At 40.5% G+C, this 11,525-nt stretch overlaps 2 long non-coding RNA genes across 5 annotated transcripts; both read left to right on the top strand.

Moving 5' to 3' along the window:
• Positions 1-4,452: 4,452 nt before the first annotated feature.
• On the top strand, positions 4,453-7,362 carry LOC144713104 (uncharacterized). 4 transcript variants are annotated; one of them, XR_013583958.1, is made up of 5 exons: positions 4,454-5,055; positions 5,143-5,392; positions 6,283-6,339; positions 6,414-6,615; positions 7,127-7,362. It is a non-coding gene; the product is annotated as an uncharacterized LOC144713104 (long non-coding RNA). The 4 variants fall into 4 exon arrangements; XR_013583956.1 differs by having other exon boundaries at positions 6,231-6,339; XR_013583957.1 differs by having other exon boundaries at positions 4,453-5,055; positions 6,283-6,615.
• Positions 7,363-9,251: 1,889 nt separating this feature from the next.
• LOC144713130 (uncharacterized) lies at positions 9,252-9,998 on the top strand. Its single transcript, XR_013583960.1, has 2 exons — positions 9,252-9,640; positions 9,751-9,998. It is a non-coding gene; the product is annotated as an uncharacterized LOC144713130 (long non-coding RNA).
• Positions 9,999-11,525: the final 1,527 nt, after the last annotated feature.

Below are 11,525 nucleotides of genomic sequence, written 5' to 3'. Positions count from 1 at the left end.
TTGTGAAACATTCACATGATCTGCTACTCATTAATTGATTTACTATGAATTTGGTTGTTGTAGCAACTAAGATTTGTGACCTTGTTGACTAGCCATAAATGTTCAAGACTACCATACAAACGACATAATTTCTTCATTCTTGAATGGATTTTTGAATGAGGTGAACGACTAAATGGTCCAGTGACACCAGAATCACTTTATTCTTGAATTAATTTTTCATTTTATCTCTCTAAGTGTAATGTATATGAAACATGCCTTTTTCCCAGATGCTTTCACTGAATCATGAATGGGCCTTGAGCTTTGGGTGATATCAGCAAGAAGTCTTCTCTGGGAATCTGTATATTTCTCTGCCTTTTTTGAGTCACATCACCTGCATGTTTTTTGCTTGCAAACACAAAGAATTTAGACTGAACAAACTTTGCTGTCATTATTTGTTTGGATATTGGTCAAAGCACTACTCCAAATGAGATATGCATGACCAACTTGTCCATATCATAGCTATACCTCCAAGACATTGTTTCATTTAATCTAACCATTTCAAACACGTTTAATGTTCATATTTAAATTTTAGTTCCTGTTACCCATTCAAATACATGAAGGCACAGTGGGCAGCTTTAAGATGCATGATTCTAGTGGAATGCATAATATGACTTTGTGCATTGCCAGCATAGGCTAGATCTGTTGTAGTATGAGTAGATGACCTAAATTTACCCATTAATCTTTTTGTAAACAAACATACCATCAGCTTCCACTCCTTCCTCAATCCTGAGTTTATGATTGGAATTGGCTGTTCAATGTTTCACTCAAGAAAGCGATAACGTAGTTTTGTTGTCACAGAAAATACAAGATGTGGAATATGAAATTTCAATGTATGGAAAATTTTTTGAGTGACTAAAAATTTTCCTCTAATTAATTCACGAAACTGTTGGATGAAGTACATGTTTCTGACGGAATTTTTTGGATAAAACAGTAGTAGTTTTCTGTACAACCCTTGTTGAGGTTGATAGTAATTATGAGTGGGAGATTGTGTGATGTGGCCTACATACACAACATGGTATCTTACTGCATGGGGTGTTAATGGCTTTTTATTTCTTATTGACCCAAATCGTTGAATAGTAAAATTAACCAAAATTGCGGTTTAAACTTTTCACTATCTCCTTTGCGATTCATGATGATAATCATGCATTCGTCTCACCAATTTTTCCCGTTGCAGGGTAGATTCCAAAAGACATTAATCAGCGGACAAAAACACTTTTGAGACAACACTATCCACGGTGTTCTCTCTCTTCCCCATAACGATAAGAGAAATTCCTGAATTTGCCTCGGAGGTATTTTGTAAGGTGCATAGATATGTGGAAAATGAGACGCGGATGGGAGAATCTTTTTGTTAGTTAGTTATCATATATTTCATTTATTTTGCTTCTATATATACCCGGAGGAGGACAAATTTATATTTCTACATTATAGTTGACATATATTTCATATATTCTAATTTAAGACTCTGCCTTAACATTTGTAATTATAACTGCACTTCAAAATTTTCTCAAATTAGTTTGATATTGGATAAATTATTAGAGAAATTTACATTTTCAATTGTAATTTAGGATGCCTAGATCACCTCGCTCGCATGCTTATGGTTCCTATGAAATTTTAGCTCTGCATTGTCCGAGGGGAGTGTTGGCCACACAGAAAAGAAGAAAAGGAGGAAGAATGAATGCTGCATGGATACACTTCATAGAGGTGGGGCCAAAGGTTTTAACATCCAATCTTTGTGTGACTCGTACTAGGGGTTGTGCTGTGACAGTAGAGCAAAACAAGTATAGTTGCATTACGGTCCTATGACGACATTTGATAAATGTGCACCGTAAAGAGTATAACCAGTTGAAGGCTCAAGAAGGCAGCTCTTCTAACCAACCATCAGTGGCGAACATCTTTGACCGATAAGGTGATGAAAAATAGTACTTCCCTGGTCGCACATCGGATACGACAAAAAAAGAGCTTGTCCATTTCATTTGTCAGTCGGCCTCACCGTGCAACGTTGTATGTAAGAAATACTTCATACGCATGCTTCAATACATTGCACACGAGGAGATATCCATTCCATCGACAAGGTCTGTGAAGGAAAAAGATTTCAAGCTTTATATCGAGTTGAAGAGCGGTATTCGTGACCGATTAGAGAGTGTTGATAGCTTGGCCATCACTCTAGATTGTTAGACTGGTGTGAATCGAATCTCTTTTATAGGTCTCATTGTTCATTCTGTATTCATGGAATGGAAAATTTGTGAATGTGTCCTCATTATACGCCAGCTGGAGGGATCACATAGTAGGGAGTGCTGGAGCGAGATTGTGTTGGAAGTTATTGCAGAATTTAAGTTAAGCGCGAAGGTATGTGCAATTATGACAGACAATGCTGCGAATAACGCAACAATGATGGTGACATTAGAAAGGGAGTTGTGGCTAGTGAAACCCCGTTTACTGCAAGGGGACATGTCTTGTGTATTGCGCATGTGATCGACTTAGTCATGCATGCCTGATTAAAGGTGCTCAATGCCGTTGACGATGGGCCCGAGTGAAGTTTCATTGATGAAGTAGACCTCACAAACCTTGATGATGTATCGGATGCAGAGGAGTCCAATCCTTCTGCTATTTCCTTAGGGGATGTTGGTGGGCGCCTAAGAGAGGTGGTCATCGCTATATGAGGATCGTTGAGGCAAGAGGCGAAGTACTTTTATACTGTAGAGAGTTAAATATGTCAAACACGAGGAGGATCCTGATAGATTGCCCTACTAGGTGGAGCTCCACTTTGAAAATGCTACCTGGGTGCATCGAGAAAAAAATAGATATTGATATGATGATGTCATTCTCTCTTTGAAAATGTGCTCTAATTGACGCAGAATGGGACCTAGTGGAAACATTTGTCAACTTGCTCCAACCACTCTAGCATGGTACCTCTATTGCTATTCAGAGCAAGGCACCGATGTCACATGAGGGTACAGTCATTATTAAGGGATTGATGAGGCATCTTGAGTGAATTAGAGTGGGAGGATCGAACTCCTCCATGCTTCCAATTGGACACGCTATCTCCGCTAGGCAAAGGTACGCCTTATCTAATGTATGTTTCACTCTACCGACGAAGCTAAATAAATATGTGTCTGTACTAACACGAAATGAGGCTTTGACTATCGCCTCTATACTTGATCCATCTATGAAGCTTTGCTTGATTGATCCACATGCTAAGAATGACGTTCTATCGACCGTCTGCAATATCATGGAGTCACATTCAGTATATAGAAACCTTGGGAATCGACCCACTGAACCATCTGCTCTATCAACTAGGAATGATTTTAATAAATGGAGCTCAAAGAACTACTAGATCCATCTCAGCTACCACAAAAAGTTGGTCCGATTGAAGAGCTCGACGTATACGCAACAACCTCCCCAGCATTCGGTGAGGAGGTGTTGCATTGGTGGAAGACAACGGCTATCATATAATGTGCATTTTTAGATTCCAAATCTCGTACTTTCCTTCTTGAATATCTAATTTCTTTTATCCCCATAACAAGTCAGGTTTCTTACCTCACATTAGCATTGGTGGCAACAGAATTTCTAGAATTTCAAGCGATGAGTGCCGGGTGTGAACGTTTATTCTCAGAAGGTCACCGTGTAATCAACTACAAGCAATTGAGGCTCACGGCAGAGAGCGTTGAAGTCCTGATGATGTTGAAGTCATGGTACAACAAAGACGATTTAAGAGCGGAAGGGGTTGATGATGGTGATGAGCCATTTGCCATTCGTGTGAATGCCCCCACTTGTTAGACTCTTAATATTTTGTATTCATCTTATGACATATACTCTGTTATTGTTCCTTGACTGCTGTTTTGAACTATGCATTTATTTCCACATTGAGAACTCTGTTATTGCTCCTTGACTTGGTGAACAAAAATCATGATGATAATGATGCTAAATTCTTTCATTTTTTCATGGCGCAGATTAGTTGTCCAACACACGATACCGGTGACGAAGATGGAAGAGGACCGCGAGCTAGATGCAAGACTCCTTGATGGTGCACGCCATTGAAGTTCGTCGACAACGTTGTCCGCGTCGCCCGCCCTCAACGTCAAAGGCCGGGTGATAGACGCTCACTTATCGTTTGTTTTCATCATTTTTCTACGTGTTTGTCTCTTTCTCGTTCTCGTCATTATGTTTTCGTCGCGTAATTGTTGTGTCCGCGACATGTCGTCCAGCCGCTGTTTTACTGTCATGGGGGAGGGGCATTCCATTGACCCCCTCTCCCCTTGCCCATTCCCCGTTTTTTTTCCTATTTCCCCTAATTCCCCCCCTTCATCTTCTTTAGTTTCTTCTTTGTTTGTAAGGGGGAGCCCATTTATAAGGACTCCCCAAAAGGACCCTTTATGGCCCATTTATGAGGGAGGAGATGGGCGCCCTAAACCTTAGACCAGGTAATTGGTGGATTTTGGAGTTGTTTTCCTGTTTACTTGGTCTCATCCGCATTCAGGGAGGAGGAAAAAAACACGGGAAGAACGAGCATTGAACGAGAGAACGGGGGGGCAAATCGTCTCCGGGGAAACTGCGAGGACTACCGCCAGCCCTCGCCCTGACCAGTTCATTGGAACCCGCCTGAGCCAATTCTCATGCTCGGCGGAACCTTTGCCATTGCCTCTGGCTATTCGAACAGAATAGAGTTCCCCTTGTGGTCGTTGATCGCGCAATCGATCGGACGAATGGATTAACCATAAGCTCCGGGCAGAACAATCTGTGACGCATCGCGACACCCCTCCCACGGACAATCGCGAACCCTCGCCTATGATTTTACAAATTTGTGGGCGCCGGACCTCGACCGAGGCGGGAATCAACTGAGCGGGCTAAGGTCGAATGGCTGTTGGTGTTGACGCCCCCCCTCGCGGGATCTATTTCTGCCCACAGGATCTGCAAGATCAGACCACCTCTCCACGTCGGACGACGCTGGGCGACCCTCGCTCGACGGGGAAGGTGACTGATCCACCGCAAGCTACCTGGACTGGCTGAGCAATTCGGGTGAGGAAGGACAACGGGAATAAGCCTGAGCGTATTTGCACTCCCCCCACCCCCTTGTGACCCTTCCCGTTCGGTTTTTTGCAACAGAAAAAGGCAGTGGATATCCCAGCCTCTGGAGGAAAATCAACTCCGTCGCGCACGCTCGACCCGCTGCCAAGACCCGTCGCTCAAGCACTGCCCACTCTTCTCCCTCGACTCTTCAGCTTTGAGCATTACCCATTCGCTCCCGCACCTCCGGTCAGTCGAGCTACGCCGACTCTCTCTGGCGTCTCTCCGCTCTACCCGCTCCGATCGCCCTGATCATCAATGAATCCCACACTTTGAGCCCGCCGACGAGGTACGCCATCCTCTCCCGTCGCTCGTTTATTTACTTATTGCAGTGTATTGTCGTCTTGACTCCACCGTGCTCGGGCTAGGTAGGTGAGAGGATTGAGGGAAACTAGGACATTTGAGTGTCTTACTGGTATGGACAATACCCTCCGTTATGTGCGAGCTCTACGGATAGAATCCATTCGGCCATAGACGCCTTCGTCGCTCCGACGAGGTTCGAGAGGCCACCGTCACCATCACCCGGCGACCCGTCCAAGCTTGGAGCTCGTCGCCCCCTCGAGTTGGAGCCTGCACGTACGACAAGTAGGGCAATCATCTTTGCATCGTAGTTACATCGACATATTAGGGTTTTGATCCGTCGGACGACGACACTGCCGTAGTCCGATACCATCATCCCTTATCAGCAGCAAACCATCATATTCAGTGTCGACCGGACGACGTCCCGATGACGTTCGACATTACTCCTCTAGCATTCCAATGGAAAATCAATCCTCCGGCTAATGTCCAGAATACTCTATAATTACTGTGTCCTGGACGATTGTTCACTCATCTTTCTTACATATTTGAATCTGTATTTTTGGAATTCGAATGGGTCGTGACCCTCATAGCTCTTTTCCATTTTTACTAACGTTTTTTGGGTTAGCACGGCATCGATCACGTTGAGAGTATTAATCTCGCACAACGTCGCAATCCGGTAAGGGTAGCATAAAAATTTTAGTTTTACAAAATGAGAACCCTACTACCCTATCTAATGCATGGTGGGCCGATATGTGGTGATGATAAACTGTCCAATTTTGCAGATATTATGTGTATTTTTTTTTAAGTATATGTTTTATTGATTTAAGATGGTGATGTGTGGACTCAAGCAATGATGACATGCGACCTCACATTCGTCAGGATTTGACAAAATCACATCTCAACATCGAGTTTATAAGTCTTCAAACACTTCAGGAAGTATGAATCAAAATTTCCGCAATGGTCTCGATATCTCTACTTTTTTGTTTTATTCAAGTTATATTTGCATTCAGAGATTACTTGTTCAGTTAGAGAACAAGCTTTGGAACTGCTGACAGAATCAATGTTTACTCTGATTGGAGCCTACTCGTGATGGACTATTTATCTCATGGAACCCTTCATGTGATTTGTGGACTTGATGTATTCATTTGGATGCTATAATTCCTATTTACTGTTGCAGAAATGTATGGAGGATTCTAGCACCGTTGATTCTAGGTATTGCATTTTCTGTGTTTTTTTTGTTCATTGTCGATGATTTTGAGTCTACCTTTTTTTGCCTTTCTCTTATTCATTATCTTTCCACTGAATTGTATTCTTTCTTGTCATTGAACAAAATCTTTTTTTTGATGATTTGTATTCTTTTTTGCATGATTTAACTCATGTTCATTGACTGTGATTCTTTTGTATCATCATTTTTAAATGTTTTGCCGATGTCGCAAATTATTTCTGTTCACTTATTTGACATTAACTACTCGGGAAAAAACATCGATCTTACTGGTCTTAAAGGTGTTTCTCTCTTTATTAAATACCTTAAATGGGAACAGCACAAAGAATCTCTTTTAAAATGAAAATTCAAACTCTATATGTGCCTTTGGAAGCTACCCCACTTCATCAGGTCTTTAGGATTCCATACCCCATTTTGTAATCTTTCTTGTGGTTCGTTTCCTTCATCTGGTCATTAGTCCTTGTTGTCTGCCTCATTTCAATTTTCTGATCTCATTTGCAGAGATATTTACGAACGATGAGGAAGATTCAAGGAACGATAATCGTCGCCTCCAGCATCCATATTACTCTGGGTTACAACCAGCAGTGGGACATCTGCATTAGAATCTTTAGCCCTGTTGGGATGACCTCACTTACCATAATAGAGAATTGATTATGCTTTCTTTGATAACAGCTCACATTCCAGAAATTTATTGTGTATTAGATTATTGTGTTTCCTAATACAAGAACTTTATTTTAGCCCTCTTGTGGATAATTTTTTGTATGATGTATAATGGTGATTATTTAAAATATGTCCATTCATTACAGGTGGTTCTGTAATGCCACCTGGCACGTGACTGCATGTATTTATTTATGTTAAATTACAGTATGCCTAAATAACACAACTGAAAATTATTCAAATCCAACAATAGTATTTCCGATCGTGGAAGTCATTGAGAATAGACATCACTAAATAATTGGAGAGGATTGATGAAACTTTTTCATTTTATTCTATTGGCCTCTAACCAAAGTTTACCGATCAAGGCTCTGATTCTATTCTTCCTTAACACGTCAACTTTAAATTTTACGCCAATCTCATCAGGAAACCCAATAGTTGATACTTGATAGCAGGATTCATAAACATGAAGTCACGAACATATATGACCAATAACATCATCATGTAGATGTTACATGCCTATGAAAAACTTGTTATTAGGATCATTTGAATTACCAAAATATTATTTATTCAATGTTAATTTTACTCAACATCAACTCTTACTAACAAAAAATACTATAAACATTCTTTTTTCTCGAGAATTAATATTAATTATGAAAATTCAGTGCAATTCTGTCGCAGATTGTATCGATTTTCTTAATCTTGAAAATTTTGGGCAATTTTTGACTCCATGTGCGAATTTTGTTCACTTTGTGCGAATTTTGTTCAGTTTGTGCGAACTGTCCTAATTTGTGAATTGTTCTATTTGTGTGAATTGTTGTAATTGTGCGAAATCTCAGAATTGTGAGAATTTTGTGCAACTTTTGTGCGAATTGTGAGAATTGTGCAAATTATTCTAACATCAGTTCTCATTTTCAATTTTGTGTAAAATTTAAACTGTGAGAATTGTGCAGTTGTTTTGTGCAAATTTTGTGTTCATTTTAAACAAATAGAATAGAACAACCATGTCTACACTTTTTTTGCCCTAAATGATGGAATTCAAGCACGATTTTTTTGGAAATTGATGAAAGATGATCTAGGGAGAGACTGTATTATATATCAGAGAGAGAATGAAATGATTTTAGAGAGAGAAAATTACTGAAATGAAGAGAGGGTGTAGATGAAGTTTGAGATGGAATTTGAAGGTGCAAATGAATGAGATTTTTTATGAAATTTTGAGGGCATGAACTGGGGTTATGGGTGAAGATCTAGAGAGAGAATGAAACGATTCTAGAGAGAAAGGGTAGGGAAAAAGAGTGATTAGAGCGAGAAAATGATGGATAGTAAGGGTAAATGGATGGATGATAATGAGATAATGGAAATCAAGCTTTCTAAAACCTCAATCCAAGTCTGATAATCCCTCAATGCTTCATGTCAAGTCTGGATCCTTATATTCAATACAAACAAGAGACGAGATTGAGTGAAACCTTCAAGAAACTTACATTAATCAGGTTCAACAACTTGGATTCTGAAATGTGCCTTCGTCTTGCTGGCTAGCCACTTGCTAGAGCACATCCAGAATGCGGAAAAATGAGGGAGGAAAGAGTATTTGTAGATTGGAAGTATTATTAAAATACCCTTTTTGGGTATTTTCTATTTTCTTTTCTTGCCATTTTTTACTCTTTTTCTCCATGGGAGTGTCCCCTTTGAATCTTCAACTTATTTCTTTGGAATGCTTTTGAACTCCTAATGGAACGGTCGGGTAGTGGCCCATCTTCCTCTGATTTTTAGTTTAAAGGCCCAAAACACCATCTTTCTCATTTCAAGCCCCTTTTTGAGAATCACTAAACTCTAAAAAGTTCTCCAACTCTTGGAGAAGTGTATCTTCTCATCCATGTGATATTATGCACATGTGAAACCATAGAATACCCATTAGCACAAAAGTAATCATAAAAAACCGTCCGGGGACATGGACCGATGGACACGACGGGACGAAGATCGTCCCGTCCAACGTCTGGAATGAGTGTCGAGACGCGGACAGGACGGTTTTTTCGTGCGAGTGGGCGAAAACCGTCCTGTCTGTTCGTCTCGGGACGAACTTCCGTCCCGGTTTATCCAACCTCGCAGAACGGACGATTTTTCGTCTTGGGACGTAAAATCCTCCCGTTCGCGTCCCTTCACTATAACACCGACAGATCGGATGACGAAGAACGGTACACGTGAACACTTACCCCCCAAAAGAAAGTATTAGATACTCTCGTGATCGCGGTAGAGAAGAGAGAAATGGCGGAAGGGCAGCAGACGACGGACGGAGTTCCATGGCTTCCAGGCGTTCCAACTTTTCTCGTCGTCGTTCTCATCGGCGCGCACGCGTTCGCCTTGGTAGATCTTCGCAATTGTTCGCTTTGCCATAGTCTTTTTCGAGTTTTTCAGCGATTTCGTCTAGGGATTCGCCCCCGCTTTCTGTGAATTTATTTTCAATTTTCCTGCAGGTGTACTGGATTTATAGATTGGCCACAGAGAAACAGCCACCACGCAGGAAGAAGCTTTAGATTTTCGGTAACTTAAAACGTGCCTCTGAGTGGGTATTTCATCTGTTACATGTTCTCTCTGATAACTTAGCCGTGGTTTGAAAATATTCCTGTCCTACTTAATCTGTGTTATCTCCGGATCTTTAATATTCGTTTATGTGAGTTTGTAATTCCACTGAATTAGATGGAACATGATATCACTTGTCGTCTGGACGGACCTCTAATCCATAGATATTGAGGAGATCACAGGTTGACAATTTGGTGAAATTTGTCGAGGCCAAATGTCGGTGATGCAGTTCTCTGTCTCCCATTAAAGTATTTTGAATTGTTATTGAGTCAGGGTTTTCTTGAGTTAGCAATTATTTGGTTTGAACGGATTTCATAATTTGCAATGGGGATTACTCAATCAATGAAGGCTACAAAATATTTGTTTATTAATGTCTCTATATTGAGAGATGCAGAGGGAGAGAGAGAACGAACAGACATGGATTTATGGGTCCAATTGGAAGTAAACCCCTTAAGATCCCTCTACAGCAACCCTCAATCTAGATAATAGATGTTTCACTGAAAAACAACATTTTGGTGGCTCTTTCTCTCTCCCTCTCTCTGTGAGGGTCCCTTCAATTCAGCTATACCTATGTGACTAAAACAACTACATTCCAAGTGCTTTAACCTTTACATTTTTTACTTTGATTCTAATGATGGGGTAGATAAGTTTTGAAAATAAATTCCCCAGATTCTTTCTCTTGTATGATAAGTACCCATGGTGTTATTCTCTTTTCCTCTTGCACCAATTCCCAACCTCTCAGTAATCCTCTAGCGATGTCTTTTTCACAACAGTCTCTGGTAATGGGTTCGACTAGATTACCTACAAAAGCACTTTGGTTGTCCACTTGAAGGAAAATTTCTCTCAGGGTGGTATTAATGTTCGTATATTTGTAACTGTGTTCATCCTGCTTGTGAATTTGATCGTCTGTCAGCATATCCTTTTATGATCGTCTGTAAAATTTCCCTCAGGAACCATATTGACCCTTGAAGTCTAGTTCTTCGGCATTTATGGAAGCAGGTATTGTATAATAATAGTTACCATTGATTTTTATGTGTTTTATTTTGGTATTTGACTTTGACTTTAACTTTTATTTTGTCTTTGCCATTTACTTTGGCTTTAATTGTGATTTTGATTATGGGATTGTCCACTGGGCCAGTAACTTGACCAGACCAAGTTCTATCTAGGATGAGACAAGACCTGAACATACTGTGCTGATGAAACAAGACCTTGATATTTGTATTATTTGTCATTTCCTCTAGGCTCTTTGAGAAGATATTAAAAAGTTATTTTGAAGAGGTGGTGTCATTTAAGGATCACTGTTCTAGGTTCCCGTCCCATCTTCTGTGAAATCAATACCTGAACCTAAGATCGGGCTCGTCCCTGTCCAAACATCAAAGCCTAAACTGTACTCCTTGGGTCTAAGCAACATTAACTTGTAAGATTAATATTTTTATCATCATGATAAATGAAAGCATTATGATGGGACAATGGGAAGAAGTGCATGGGAAGCAGGGAAATGCTATGGTGAGGGGAATGAGGGAGCAGTGACTGTCTTCTGATATCCATTCTGATATCTGATTTTGGACACTCTGATACCTGATATAAAAAAAACAAGACATTTCATATGATATTGGACAAATATATCCATTCTGTTGATGATGATGAAGAGTAGGTGCCAGATACCAGA

Source organism: Wolffia australiana, chromosome 15, assembly GCF_029677425.1.
Source record: "Wolffia australiana isolate 7733 chromosome 15, ASM2967742v1".
Taxonomy (NCBI): Eukaryota; Viridiplantae; Streptophyta; class Magnoliopsida; order Alismatales; family Araceae; genus Wolffia; species Wolffia australiana.
This window is presented reverse-complemented; position numbering and strand designations above follow the sequence as displayed.